Source organism: Psammomys obesus, unplaced genomic scaffold, assembly GCF_907164565.1.
Source record: "Psammomys obesus unplaced genomic scaffold, mPsaObe1.curated_primary_1811, whole genome shotgun sequence".
Classification (NCBI taxonomy): domain Eukaryota; kingdom Metazoa; phylum Chordata; class Mammalia; order Rodentia; family Muridae; genus Psammomys; species Psammomys obesus.
Window position 1 is genome coordinate 3,381,166 of NW_026592403.1, and position 16,004 is coordinate 3,397,169.

The following is a 16,004-nucleotide window of genomic DNA, read 5'->3' on the forward strand; positions in this document are numbered from 1 at the left end:
TGATACTAAAATGTTAAAACTGAAGTGCAAGAGAAAAGTAAAGGTTATAAACCTCATGTGATGATGATTGAAGACAGAGCTGAGTAGATCCTTCCTAATCATAAAGGTAAAGGCAAAAGGCTGAAAATTTGGGGGAATTGGTAAATGACATATACAAGCATGTTCAATATAGCCAATGTGTAGGTATAAAGTCAATGCATGGGACTAGTAGGCAGGTTAGTGCTTTTTAACATGTGGTTTGCAGTACTAAAAATAAAAAGGAGTTAAGAAAAAGTCACGGTGTTAATGTCATATTAAAAATTATATTTGATGTCTCTGGCCAGACCATGACCGTGGACAGAGCATAGTACTTTTCAAGTACACTCTTCTTCTTATTTTTTAAACAAAGCAAACACTAAAATAATTGATTTGTTATATATGTTAAAACACTCCTATTCAGAATCTAACATGGTTGTTTTTAGTAGCTTTCTGTGCTATATTTTCACTGTACATCCTTTTTGTCATTTCCCGGAAACAACCAATATCCTGTGTAGAATCATATAATAAAGATGGAAAAGCATGGACCCATTACAGTCATTGAAGAAAATAATTTGCATCTTGGTAATCCTAGATTTGTAGCCACATATGTAAAGAATGCCATATTTAAAGTATAATACAAAGAAACCCTTGGATAGTGAGGAAGGAAATATTTTCTTACTGAGTTCAAATACTGTGTGTGTGTGATATCTAGAAAAATAATTGGTACAAATAAATTTGCCAAGTATTACTTTTATATAAAATTTAAAATTCAGTCATAAGTTCAAAATATACTTCAAAGAGTATTGGGTAGCTTTGGAAAGCTGATAGAGAATAAAAATTTATCAACATTCCTTAGAAAAGATTTCCCTTCCAGAGTATAATGTTTGTTCTGTTCTGACAAATGAGGCTATGAGAAGCACAAATTATTCATTTATCCTGCAATATTGGGACTGGCTGCCTTTGTTATGCAATTATGCCTTTGTTTTGCTTCAGATTCCCGAAAGCACTGAGTCCATTTTATGTATTCATGTGGGGATCAAATATCAGTTGGCTGAATATCCTTAATCTGTGCATGAAATGAACAAAATTATTCTTTTCTCTGACCCATTTTCTTCTAATATGTATGTTATTTCCTTGGGAAAATAGATGTTTGAGAAATATCTACATGGTTACTTCTGCAGAACAGGTAATGTTTTAGTCTCAGTGATAAAAGTAAATAAGTAAATAAATATTGCAAAATTCCTGGAAAGCAAAAATCACATTTTATATGTTGACCCATCTATCCCTAGAGCATGGACTATGTCTAGTATGTACCTGGTAAGCAATAAATAGTTTGGACAGGAAGGGTCGATAAATGATTGACCAAATGTTATCATAATGGTTTGATTGACTGTGATCTTTCTGTTTGAGTATATATATTCAACATGAACTATGATAGCCAATGCTTTTTATTGATTAATTCATAATTTGACTAGGCTGCAGACAAGTTTAGTTAGCATTGCTAATGGTATCCAGCATTGCTAATGGTACCTCACAAGGGGCAAACCAGAACTGATACAAGTACTGAATGTTTCATGCCATTTACAACTTCCTCATTCTGATTGGATTTTAGTGAATGGGATCATTATATTATTATAAAGTTTAACTGTTTGCAGTATTTCAAGTAGGATACAGAAGCAGACAAGGTAGTGGGCATATATAGCATAAGTATCAAAGTTTAAAAATTTTTTAAATTAATTATTTATTATAATTTATTCACTTTTTATCCTGGCTGTGGCCCTCTCCCTCATCTCTTCCCAATCCTTCCCTCACTTCCTCTTCTCCTCCTATGCTCCACCCCTGATAGGGGTGGTCCTCCTCCCCTTCCATCTGACCCTAGCCTATCAGTTATCATCAGGACTAGCTGCATTGTCTTCCTCTGTGACCTGGCAAGGCTGCTCCCCCCTCAGAGGGAGGTGATCTGAGAGCCTATCAAAGTATCAGAGTTTAAACAAACAGGATTTATTCTTGGCCCTAACCGGTTAATGCTAATGGTATAATTACAAAGAAAGCACAGGTTGGAAGTACGTCATATAAAAAGAAATTTTTATTGGTTAAATTGATGCAGGTTAAAAGTATATTGACATTTTCCCGGCATTTTTTTATTGAATATAAATGGATAACTCTAGTTTATTTCAGTGTGCAAGACTATTGATTGCTTTTAAAGAGAATCATGGTCCAATTAGGGCTAGCATCTTTAAATGTATAAACATTAGCTACATACCTACATTTGACTTTGACTGATGCTTAAACCGGTGTCACCATTAAGCTCTATCAAAAGATAAATCAGAAGAAATAAAAATTGATTAGGCTTCCCAGCCACAGCTCAAAATTCCAGAATTCATATATACATATGCGTTAAATTATAATGTCAGCACAATCTCCCATTTAGAACAAAGGAAAATCTATAACCAACTTATATATTTTTATAAATTGTTTATGGGTATATTAATAGGTTTATAGATCTACCATCCATAAAAAGATTATATACGTTTCATACATATATTTCATATTAATATGCAAAAAAAACTGAGATACTGTAATAGAAACTATATATAAAATACTGTCCCGTGAACTATGCTCAAAGATACATAATCAAAGGAACAACGAATTAGAAATCAGTTATTCAGAAACTATAGATCATATTACCAATACACTTACACATGCCCATATAAATAAAGCTTTATTGGTATGTACTCACTTCCATCTATTTATGCTTTGTCTACAGTTGTTTTCAATCTGTAGTTGTTACAGTTGAGTAATTTTGACTAGAAACCATATAGATCACACAACTGATGAACTTACTGTTTTGCCTTTGTATAAAACGTTTCTCAGCCTTGTCTAAGACACAACCTATAACACGAATATGACAAAAATAACATCAAGAGACAGAGACAAATGATTTAATGGGTAGAACTGTGACAGGCTATGAAAGATCATCAAGGAGCAAAAGAGAATTAAACATGCTAATAATTCAAAGGAATGTTGACTATGAAATTCAATAATGAATGCAATGATTAACGTGATATTCTGAGAGTGATGTAGAATCAAAAAGCCTGACTAAAATAAAATATAAAATGAAATTTAAACTTGAAGTTTAATTTCTTTTTTAATGTAAGTTGAAAGGAGCTGGGAGTAATTTCAAGAGCCTAGGAAGCCAAAAGAGAAAGAATCTTGATTTCCAACCCAATATGGGCAATATATTGGCATTTCATCTCAAAAAATGAATAACATAACTTTATTAAAATAAGTTTTAATGAAACAATTCATATATTTTATAAAGAGTCTGACGTAGGTAGCCAAACACAATGCTACTTATGAGGAAATAGAAAAAATGGTTTAAATGCGTAAGCATTAAAACTCATGGGAGTGAACAGCAAAAAAATTATTATAATAAACTACAGCAAAGAATAATGATATTCCAAAATAAAGAAAGAAATGGGCACATGTAAAAGAATACGAACAGTGAAAAAGAAGGTGAGAAATGGAAAAAAGTAAATGAAGAGAATGAATATTGAACGGTAGCTACTAAATGATGGAAATAAACTACTGGTATATAGAGCAAAAATATCTTACTAATCCCCATGTAAGAAATGTTTAAAACTATCTTAATATATGGATTAAAAGCAAGTGCAATGCTTAATTTTTCAAGTCACTTTGACTCAGCCAGAGAGCCTAGAAATTTGGTCAAACATTATTATGGGTGCTGTTTTTGAATGTTCTTTTCATTGGTGTGTTGCATGTTCCCTGTATTAACTGTATGGATAAAGAAATATCTAGGAGAATAAAGAAATACACATTCAAGTGTGTCTGTAAAGGTGCTTATGGAGAGGTTTAATGAACGTGGTGTCACCATCCTATGGACTGAGGCACAGGAGAAAAAAAAAGAAAAAAGAGAGCATAATTATCTTCTATTCTCAATATTCTGTTCTAAGTATATAAGCTGTCTAAGCCAACATGAAGTCGGCCTTGTCGTTTGTGATACATAAAAACGTCTCCAACCATAAGCCAAAGCAAGTCCTTCTTGTCACAAATTGGTTTTTGTAGGCATTTGGTTACAGTGATGAGAAGAGCAACTAATACATAGGATTTTTTTCTTGTTGAGAAATTAACTTTCGGTTTTATTTTTGTTCCCTAGAATTTTGTTTGTTTGTTTGTTTGGTCACTTTACAGCCTGATCCCATCCCAGCACCCTCCCTCCTCTTCTTCCAGTCCCACCCTCACACCTCCTTCTGTTAGGGAACCCACATGTTGACCACACTTCACAGCTGCTATATAGATGCAACTAGGGCCAGACCAAGGGTGCTCTTTGCTTGGTGCTGCCACGTGAACTCTAAGCTCACATGGGCCCAGGTGTGTTTACTCTGTTGGTCTTCTTGTGGTGTCCTTGACTCCTCTGGCTCTCTCTATTCTTCCTCCTACTCTCCCACATCACCCCCCCCCACACACACACACACAAGATTAGCCAATACCGTTTGGCTGTGGGTCTCTGCATGTGTTCCCATCAGCTGCTGGATGAAGCCTCTCGAAGACACCTCCTGTCCAGAAGCATAGCAGAGTATCATTAATAGTGACAGGGGTTGGCTCTCTGCCACGGGGTGGTTCTCGAATGGGACCTGCCCATTGTTTTGCCATTTCCTTTATTTCTGTTCTATCTATACCCCTACACTTCTTGTAGGCAGGAAACATTTTGGGTAGAAAGTTTTATGGGTGGGTTGGTGTCCCGCTCCCTCTGTTGGGGGTCCCTCCTAGCTACAAAAAGTGTCCACTTCATGTTCCGTAACACCCAGTGCTTGAAGTCTCAGCCAGGGTCACTCTCAAAGACTCCAGGGAGCCTCCCCTGTCTCAGAGATGCCCCCCAACAATTTCCATTTTCTCTTTGTGTCCTCCCCTCCCAGAATGTTTCCTGTTAGCCTCCCCATCCTCTCTCCCACCCAGATCCCTCCCTCCATCTACTTCAGATGTCTATTGTATTTCCTGTTATGAGTGGGATGCAATATCTTCCCCTGGGCAGTCCTCAACTTTTTTGGGTTTATGGATTGTGTCATGGTTATCCTGTCCTTTATATGGCTAATCTCCACTTTAAATGAGTACATAGCAAGGATTATTATTTTTAATCTGTTGGGTAAAGCAGATTTTCCTCTATGGATGATATGTGTAAAGAAAGCTGTATATGTAAATGAAACCAAAAAATGACCTTCCCTAGATAGAAGAGGGTTCTTCAAAACATAGGCATTATCCTGAAATATTGTCATACCATGGTCTCCAGCCTTCTGGGCCATCCTGAAGATTGGGATTTCTGCCAACCTTTGCTAAGACTCAATTCTTTGTAATCGCCTTCTTCAGAAAAGGACAAGAGACAGAATATATATATTCACTAAAAATATTTCATATCCTAGTACAGAGACTTGAAGCTAAAAATATATTAGGAACATATTAACACATAATGAAGAAATTCTTATATTAATGAAAGTTATGGAAGTTCATGTCATGGCAAAAAAATTGTGTAGTTTGTAAAATATAAGTTTTTACTGACAAAAGATATAATTTTCCAGGTAGATATCAAATTTCTATCCATGTGCATTGCTATCTATTAAGCAAGCACTGAAAGAATAAAGTGAAAAATATCAAAAAGTAGCTGTAACTTATCTTAACATCTTTTCTGAGACAAGTCATAGATAAAACAGATCTGAGTTTACTTTAAACATCAGGTCTACTTTTCTTCTTCATTTGCTTCTCCATTTTCCCTCAATATGAACTAGTTTGTGCTAGATGAATAAAGCATCATAATTTACTGAAACTTTCATATATCTTCCATCACAGGCTGAATGCAACTATCAGTCTCTTTGCAGCACCTCTGGTCATAGTTATTTTCAGAGTCCAGTTGTCCATTGACATCTCAGAGGAGCATGTGTAATTGTGTTACAAAGTTGAGACAAGCACTAACTTGATTCGACAGTGATTTTCAAGTCAGCATTACCAAGAGTTCTGCTAAATTAGGCTGCATTCCAGGAAGATATTTGGAAAGTAGGCATGGGGTCTTGTGAGGAGAGCTTTGGGACCAGTACAACAGATAACAGTCTTAATACTAATTTGAATGACCCAAAGAAACAGAGACAATTCTGTTGAACAACTTCAGCTCCAAATTCTATCGGTGTTGTTATGTAGGTTATAATTTCTGTTCATCATATCCAAAATAGATGTTGAAGCCTAGGAGAAATGGCTTAGCAGGTACAATTGCTTATCTGTAGACCTTGATCCTTGGAGTTTGATCTTAGAGTTTGATCCTTGGCTTTCTAGTAGGTAGAAGAGAGAACTAACTACAGAGAGTTGTCCTGTGACCTCCACAAGTGTGTCATGATATGTTGAGTGTCTGCACACATATATAGATACGTGCACACTATACACACATATAAAAATAAAATATATTGAAATTAGCTTCACTGAAAACTAAGATAATTTGTGGATTACTATAGAGATGTATCATTCTTCTTCACTTAAACAGAGTCTGTGTCTAAGAAACAGTGTCTTTAAACATCACTACCATGTGGGGACAATCTGTTCAAGAATCAATGGGAGATATTTTATATTAAAACTCAAACACTCCCCATAAATTCTTTAAAAATACTTTTTAATAACAGAAATATAGTGAATTCAAATTTAGGTTTGCTTTTTAAATTTTTAACACCCTTAACTAAGTACATCAGTTGAAGCATTAGGATACAGCATAAAAGAGCCACATTTTCTTGCTCTGAATATGACTCTCAATACTATAAAAATGAGAGCAAAATCCAAAGCAGAACAAAAGTACTCTGTTATTATGATGAATCCACAATAGGCCTCCAAGGGAAAGAGAACAAAAGCAAATGATTCTAAACAACATACAAAGTAATATACAATAAACTTTTTATGTTAAACCTTTAGCAATATGGGTTGAACTATGCTAAGTTTTAAAAATTTTATTTCCATGTAAATTTGAAGTTGGAACACTTTCAGTCAGTTCATTTTTAAAAGTTATTTTAATGCCTATCCAGTTCTGTTATTCTTCTGTCTTAATGTATATTGTGTGTGTGTGGTATGTGTGTGTGTAGTAGTGTGTATGGTGTACGGAATGTATATGTATAGTGTGTGTGTGTGATGTATGTGCGATGTGTGTGGTGTGGTTTGTATGTGTGTGTATGTATGTGTGGTATGGTGTATGTGGTGTGTATGGTGTGTGTGTGTGTGTGTGTGTGTGTGTGTATGTGTGCTTGTGTGTTTTGACAAGGTGTCTCAGGTAGTTCAGGCTGTCCTGGAACTTGCAGCACAGTGGAGGATGAACTCACCTTATCTTTATGCTTCAGCTTCCCAAATTCTGAGGCTAAATACATGTACCACCATGCCCAGCTCAAACACTTTTGTTAAAGTTATCTTGCCTCTTTTTCAAGAAGAATCATTATTTGAAGTAATAGTGAAAATAGAAATGGGAAATTCAGAACCCTTCTCACATATCCTAATGAAACATATTCATACCAAAGGGCTTTAAATGTGGCTTACATTTTCAAAGAAGTATATAAAAGCTTTCCCCAAGTATTGCAACCTAAAACGAATGAGCCAACTGGATCATCTTGTTGCTATCTTTTTTGATACATTAAACAAATCCATATGAAATGTCAGTGGTGTCTTTGAACTTGATTTCATGAGGCTTTCAAAAATGCTTTTTAAGTCAGGGGTCAACTGTCTAGTTTGCAGCTTGCATTGAATTCCTGAACTTTTCTCTCCACTACAGCAATCACATAAGCACAGAGTTCCCCTGGAGAAATGCAAGGCTTTGTTCTAAGAGACAAGAGCTAGATTACAGACACTCTTCTTCAAAGACCACATTTATGAAACATGGTTTGAGGTCACTTAAAATATTTGGCAATTGCCCAAGCCAGAACACAGGTGAAAGGTCAGATAATAATGCCCTCCATGGTAAGAATGTGTTCACAGAGACCAAGGGAACTTCAAAATATCACTTTAAACTGCTGTCAACTTTGCTCTACATATTTGCCAATCAACCTATCTTTCCTTCCTTACCAACAAGGAAAACAAATCAGAAGGAACTTGTGATACATTTTCTCACAAGTATCATCCACAAACCAAAACATAGACATATTTTTCAGTAGACCAAAGGAAATGAACATAGATGAATATTTTAAATGTATCCTAAATTGCCTCCCATGATCTCAGATGACTCACTAAAGTCATTATTAATAACCTTATAGTACTCAAATGGCTTCCTGCTCAATGCATGCTTTTCTCAGAAACTTGTAGAGTCTGTAGTTACTAATATGTAACTACATAAATTTCCTTGTGAAACTGGGTCAATTTTCTGCCTTCATTCAAACCTGTGGTCCAAGAAATAATGACAGAATATGTGAATTGCTGTCCCAGGTATTTCATTGCTTTGGGTTTAGCCTTCTTGTTTTGGGAAGATGAACAGTGAATCTTGAGAACGTTGAAAGGTAGCTTGACAGGTAGCATAACTCTATATATGTTTGCGAATACCAGTGTTTGAAAACCAACAAAGTGCTGAAAAACAACTATTTTATAACTTAAACTATAAAACAACTATGTAAATTTATTTTTCTGGCTAAAACAAGTCAGCAAAGTATTACATAAATACTGGGTGTATTTGTTCTCAGAACACAATTCTTGGGGCATACTCTGGATTACCTTAGGTTTTGGGGTTGAGCCAATGCTATTTAGAGGCATTAACAGGTGCACACATTTTACACAGACACAAGTAAAATGCACCTAACCTGGAATTTATCTGAGTACACAATTAATTAGGCACTGTCTTTGATCTTGCTGTTTTATTTTTACTCCATGTAGTCTTAAATGTGACATGGCTATCATCCCAGCCATTTGTGTTTCTGTGTCCTGAAGGCATAAGTAATTTAAAAAACTCGTTGGAGATTTATAGTCCAGTTTAGACAGGTTTTGTTAATATTCCTTACAAGCCTTGCTCATTTATTAATATGTCAAAGGGTCTCTTTAAAAGACAATTTTCTCATCAATTTAGTGTGACAAAACCTGCCATTCCATAGTTTCATATTATCCCAAAATCTGATTAAATCACAGTTGTATAATGAACAAAGACTAATTATACAATTAGCTGCTGCCCTGTTGCATATCAGAAACTGCCCATAATCCATTGCTCTACAAAGCTTCCTTCAGACTCAAAAGACAGTCTTCAGGTCTGGAAGCTGACATTCTTTCTCAATGGATAACAAGATTTTCTATTTTTTAATTGAATTTTTTATTACAGATGAGTTTTGTTTTTAATTGCATATGTTCTATAAAAAGAATATTTTTGCTCCTGCTAATTTCATCCTGAGACTACAGCATATCCTCAGGCAAGACACCATTATTTTGTATAGTAAAGTTTGGCTGTGAACTGCTCTATCTCTACTTTCCCAGGCATCAAAAATTTAAACACAGGCAAGTGAAATGGCTTAGTTGGCAAAGGCATTTGCTCCACATGACCTGGATTCTATTTCTGGAAATTTTGTGGTGAAAGGTGAAAAAATGACTCAAGCAATCTCCTATATCCATACGCATAGCCTGTATAAGCATGCAAGAACACACATAAAAAATTAAAATTAGGATAGAGTATAGTCTCAATGTACTTAGAATTTGGATGACTTTTCTTCTAGTACTAAAGATTGAACCTGGGGCCTTGTGTGTTCTAGTCATATGTCCTACTTATGATTATATCTCAGCACGTTTCTTTTATATTTAAATTTTGAGACAAGTTTCACTAAGGTCTTGAAGTCACTATATAGCACAGGGAGGTGTCAAATAGACTCGTTAGAACACACTGACCTTAAACTGTTGCCTTTCCGTCTCAATCTCTTTGAGTAGCTCTGATTACAGGCCTTACTAATTATTGTGGGTTTTTTTTTCATTATATACATATATATGTGTATAACTCAATTCAATTTTGGAGAAAAATTTTAAAAACTTTAAAATAAAATTGTGTGCATTTTTCTGATTTTATATTTTGAATCTACAATGAACACATCTAATGTGGTATTTAAATAGAGAATTTGATGAATGCATAGATAGATTGTAGGTAGCAAGAGGTAGATGATACATAGATAGATGACAAATAGATAATAATAATAGACAAATAATAAGCAACAAAGTATATATATATTTATATGCAAATGGGCAATATATAAATATATGAAAGAGATAGATGATAGATGAATGGATGGATGGACTGATAGGCAAACTTATGAATACATATGTTAAACCTTATTCTTGGGGGGGGACAAGATGGCAGCGCCAGGAGAACACTGAGTCTGAAGAGCAGGACATCATTTTCCACACAGTGACCAAGAGACTGAGCTCTGGGCCCCAAAACAACAGTGATCGTGTTTCCCAGGTGAGAGGTAACCCCCACGGTGTGGGAATCAGTTGGGTCCACTCTCAAGTCACCCAGCTAGAACCCAAAAGAGATTCTGGGTCACGCATGCACTAGGTCACCAGACCAGAGCCACACTCCTGCATGTCCTGATCACCTTCCCAGGCTGATCCGTGGGCACAAAAAACACCAGAGATGTTGAGTCCCAGTCACGAGAAAACCCCGCAGGGAAGGAAGGAAACAGTACTGACTTGGGTCACCCAGTCTTTCCCTGAAAAAAGCCTCACAGACTGGCAGGCACTAGCCACCATCACTGAACTGGGCTTCATCCATGAACACAGATAGTTGCTGCACACCCAGCTCTCTGGCACAGACAGAGCTGTGAGCCCCAGGGCACCAGAGACTGGGAGTCACTGTATAGAGAAATTCTCACAGGGAATGATGCAAAGGAGATGGACTTAGGCCACCCAGTATATCCCTAGAAAAGGTCCCACAGACTGGCACCCCCTAGGGATCTGTATGCACCAGATAGCCTGCTGTTACCAGGAGAGAGGTACCCACCCACCACAGAATACCGCCTGGGTACTGGGACACAGAGCCCCAACCTCAGACTTACAAAAGCCCAGAATCCCAGAGATCAACCCCCAGATTGTGCTCCAAGGGGCAACAGTTATCCCTAACAAAATTGACCATACCACGGGACAAACAGGTTACAGCATCAGATCACGAAATTTACAGCAAGAAACCCAGAAGCATGGCAGCTGTCTTCAGGACTTCTCTGAGTAAGAGGAGAGCCCTCTTGACTAACAAGGACCACAGTTACCACTCAGGTCTCTACATCTGAAGTGAGCTGTGGCAACTCCTGAAAAACACCAGCCATCAGTGACTATACCCAAAAAGCTGAGAAAGCTTCCTTCAAGAAAAACCATCTTCCTGCCAAGGGGATTCTCTCCACCACAGGATTCTAGGAACCACCAGAAATTAACTCCAAACACCTAAGATAGCCCAATGAGTAGAGGCCAACGTAAAAGCTCAACCAACAAAACACAGAGCAATATGGGATCTCCAGAACCCAGTTATCCAGGGGCAAATAGCCTTGAACACCGCAGCATAATTGAAATTCAAAAAGATGACCTAACGTCTATGATCATGAAGAGGATAACAGAGAAAACAAATAAAATGCGTAAAGACCTAGAGGAAGATAAACTCAAACAGATTATGGCCATCCGTAAAGAAATAGAGGAAGATAAAAACAAACAGTTTATGGCCATCCATAAAGAAATACAGGAAGTTGCAGGCAAACAGTTTGTGGCCTTTAGAGAGAAAATGCTTAAATCACTGAAAGAAATAAAAGAAACAGAGGATTGTTCAAACAGAGCTGAAGGAATTGAAGGAAAATACAGTCAGACAGGTGAAGGAAATCAACAAAAACAGCTCAAGATCTGAAGATAGAATTTGAAAAATTAAAGAAAACACAAATGGAGGAAAATGTGGAGAGAAAGAACTTATGGAAGAAAACAGGAAATAGAGACATTAGCATAACCAATAGACTACAAGAGATGGAAGAAAGAATCTCAGGTGTGGAAGATACAATGGAAGAAATAGATGTATCTGTCAAAGAAAATGTTAAATTCAAAAATTTCCTGACACAGACTGTCCAAGAAATTCAAGACAACATAAAAAGACAAAACCTAAGAATACTAGGAATAGAGGAAAAAGAAGAGTCCCTGCTCCAAGGCCCAGAAAATATTTTCAACAAAATCATTGAAGAAAATTTCCCCAACTTAAAGAGGCCAATAAGAATACAAGAGACCTACAGAAAACCCAATAAATTAGACCAGAAAAGAAACTCCTCCCATCACAAAATAATCAAAACAGTAAGTATACAGAACAAAGAAAAAATACTAAAAGCTGCAAAGGAAAAAGGCCAAGTAACATATAATAGCAAACACATTAGAATCACACCTGACTTTTCAACATAGAGTATGAAAGCCAGAAGGGCCTGTACAGATATTACGCAGGCCCTAAGAAAATACAGATGTCATCCCAGGCTACTATACCCAGCAAAACTCTCAGTCCTCATAGATGGAGAAAACAAGATATTCAATGACAAAAACAAATTTCAACAATACCTACATACAAATCCAGCACTACAGAAGACACTAGAAGGGAAATACAACCCAAGAAAACTAGCTACTTTCAAGAAAACACAGGAAATAATTAACCTCACTACAGTAAAACAAAAAGCAACCAAGCACACAACCTCATGACCACAGCCAACATCAAAATCAAAGGATCTAACAGCCACTGGACTCAATTCTCTAATAAAAAAACACAGACTAACAGATGGATGGGTAAACAAAACCCAGCAATCTGTTTCATACAAGAAACACACCTAAGTCACAAAGATAGACATTACCTGAGGGTAAAGGGTTAGAAGACAGCTATCCAAGCAAATGGACCCAAGAAGCAAGCAGGAGTAGCCATTTTGATATCTGACAAAATAGACTTTCAACCAAAATTAATAAAAAGAGATGGGGAAGGACACTTCATACTCATTAAGGGAAAATTCCACCAGGAAGACATCACAATCCTGAACGTCTATGCCCAAAATACAAGGGCACCCACATTTGTAAAAGAAGCATTGATAAAACTTAAACCACACATAGATCCCCATACATTAATAGAGGGAGACTTCAACACCCCACTCTCAACAAAGGACAGGTCAACAAAACCGAAATTAAACAAAGAAACAATGTCTCTAACACAGGTCATGAATCAAATGGACCTAACAGACATTTACAGAACCTTACACCCAAACACAAAAGAATTTACCTTCTTCTCAGCACCTCATGGAACCTTCTCCAAAATAGACCATATAGTTGTTCACAAAGCAAGCCTCAACAGATACAAGAAGATTGAAATAATCCCTTGTATCCTGTCTGATCACCATGGAATAAAGCTGGACCTCAACAACAACAGAAATAGCAAAAAACCTACACACACACATGGAAACTGAACAACTTGTTACTAAATGACAGCTGGGTCAGGGAAGAAATAAAGAAAGAAATTAAAGTCTTCCTAGAACTCAATGAAAATGAACACACAACATACCCAAACTGAAAGAAAAAAAAAACACATGATAATCTCCCTAGATGCTGAAAAAGCATTTGACAAAATCCAACACCCATTCATGTTTAAAGTATTGGAGAGATCAGGGATACAAGGCACATATCTAAACATAATAAAGGTGATATGCAGCAAGTCTATATCCAGTATCAAACTGAACGGAGAGAAACTTAAAGTAATCCCACTGAAATCAGGGACAAGACAAGGCTGCCCACTCTCTCCATATCTCTTCAACATAGTTCTGCAAGTCCTTGCTAGAGCAATAAGACAGTTGAAGGACATCAAGGGGATACAAATTGGAAAAGAAGAAGTCAAATTATCATTATTTGCAGATGATATGATAGTATACATGAGTGACCCCAAAAACTCTACCAGGGAACTCCTACAGCTGATAAACACCTTCAGGAAAGTGGCAGGATACAAAATCAAATCAAAAAAATCAGTAGCCCTCCTGTATACGAAAGAGAAAAGGGCTGAGAAAGAAATTAGAAAAACAACACCCTTCACAATAGCCACAAATGATATAAAGTATCTTGGTGTAACCCTAACCCAGCAAATCAAAGAGTTGTATGAAAAAAATTTCAATCTCTGAAGAAAGAATTAAAAGAAGATATGAGAAGATGGAAAGATCTACCATGCTCATGCCTTGGCAGAATTAACATAGTAAAAATGGCCATCTTACCAAAAGCAATCTGACACTAAAACTTTTAAAATTCTTTTTTTTTTTGCTATAAATTTTTTTCAGTATTCAGTTAATCATTTCATTTTATCTCTAAGATTTTTTTGTTAGACCTTTCATTTCTCTTCACTTCCCCAACTTGTTATCATATTGTTGTTTTACACAGGTTTTTTGAGAGTGCATGTGTTTACAACATTGAAGGTGTTGTGGTCATAAAATATAGTTTAAGCAAAAACTTTACTTGAAGTTAGACACGAATTTGAATGATTAGCACTGTCTCCCATTTGGTAGAAGTCTTAGCTATCTCCTCAGTTTCTAAGTGGATGACTCTGAATTAGGTATTAAATACAATCTGCTTTGTTACTATTATGTCCAGAGTTTTTATGCCTGATTTGTGACAGTTCCTAATAGTGTTTTTGATGTGATACACTGTCAGGAGAGGGAAAACAGATGCTGCCAAGCTGTGTTGCAGGTTCACTGAGGCAATCTGGAGGAATAAGGACTGTCAAAAGCAATCACACTAACATCTATGTCTCTATTAACTGTGAGCGAAGTCGTTTTGGCAGATTGGAAGTGGATAGTTCCAATGACACAGCTTTCGCAGGTGACAATAGTGGAAACTCAGCTGTCACGGATACTAACTATCCTGGTTGTAAGGTGAATTTGAACTTTTTGCAGAGTTAGCAACAGTCCAAGTTTAGACAGTCTAATGAAGTGGCAGTGGGTTATGTAAAACCAAGAAAGAGCCTTGCAGGCTGCACAGTTTTGGGGGAGAACCTGCAAGGCCCAGACAAACAGAAGACTGGGGAACATTATGAGCCCCACTGAGTCTCTATATCAAAAACCTTTCCCTTGGACACAGTTTTGTTTTTTTTTCCTTAGTTTTTGCAGTGGAATATTCCCACATGATAAGCTGATTGTTAAGCAATCACAATCTTAGTCTAGTCTTTCAGACTGATGTAAATCCACCATAAAGGTTAAGAACTTGTCATCTTACAAAACAACCCCACATTTTAAGAGCAGACAGTACCAGGCCATGGGTTATAACCTGGTCAGATGCACTTGAATGCTTGGAATGTGGCAACAATGATGTCCTTTTGTTTGAATCAAGAGGAAAGAATTTATGGACTTTTCTGAAAGGGTACTTGCCTACTTGCTTCCTAACCTTTGTACTGACTCTAGTAATTCACAGGGCAGCCTGAGCTTGGATGGGACCACATGCCTATGTGTTTATGAGTCAATACAACCCAGTTTCTAGTGTGACACTCAACTTACATTACCCTCAGTCTATAATAGAATATAACATCATCATTTTAAAAAGCCCGGCATTAAAAAAAAAAAAAAAAAAAAAAACAATCTTTAAAATATTTCCTACAAGGAATAAAAACCCATATCACATTTTCTGGTAAAAGACCAGTCTCATTATAAAAATAAATTGTACTATGATAATATAAATATAGTAATTTTTTATTTTTAATTCACAAGTTATTTATAGTTATTTCAGATATGATTATTTGCATAAAAATTAAATAGTTCATTTTGTAGCCAAGAGACAAAAAATGAAACCAGAACTCTTGATCTTTTATCGTTACTCCCTCTTTCTAAAGCATATGATACTGTAGGGATGGAGTATAGTTAAGTCTTTAGAATGTTTTCCCAGCATGATCCAGGACAGAGGTACAGTTCCCAGGAAATGAATAAGAAAGAAAGAAAGAAAGAAAGAAAGAAAGAAAGAAAGAAAGAAAG